Raw genomic sequence first — 218 nt, 5'->3', positions numbered from 1 at the left:
CGGTCGGGGGAGAGCGCGGACGCAGTCCCCCACTAGCAGAAATTATGCAGTCGAGATTCCCACATTTGGGGGATTCGCTGGGGTCAACAGAGCCGGAGTGCAATGGCTGAGCCTCGCCCGGGGTGAACCACCTTCTTGATCACGGTATCGCCCCTGCCAGGTAAGTATGAGGCGGGAGGCTGGGAGAAAGGGCCCCCATTCCCAGACGCAGCACTCTG

At 61.9% G+C, this 218-nt stretch overlaps 1 non-coding gene across 1 annotated transcript; it reads right to left on the bottom strand.

Moving 5' to 3' along the window:
* Window positions 1–4: 4 nt before the first annotated feature.
* Window positions 5–168, bottom strand: LOC121939319. The gene has a single exon (XR_006105442.1). It is a non-coding gene; the product is annotated as a U1 spliceosomal RNA (small nuclear RNA).
* Between the last annotated feature and the right edge of the window lie 50 nt (window positions 169–218).

The sequence above is a fragment of the Plectropomus leopardus genome, unplaced genomic scaffold (genome assembly GCF_008729295.1).
Source record: "Plectropomus leopardus isolate mb unplaced genomic scaffold, YSFRI_Pleo_2.0 unplaced_scaffold45097, whole genome shotgun sequence".
Taxonomy (NCBI): domain Eukaryota; kingdom Metazoa; phylum Chordata; class Actinopteri; order Perciformes; family Serranidae; genus Plectropomus; species Plectropomus leopardus.
This window is presented reverse-complemented; position numbering and strand designations above follow the sequence as displayed.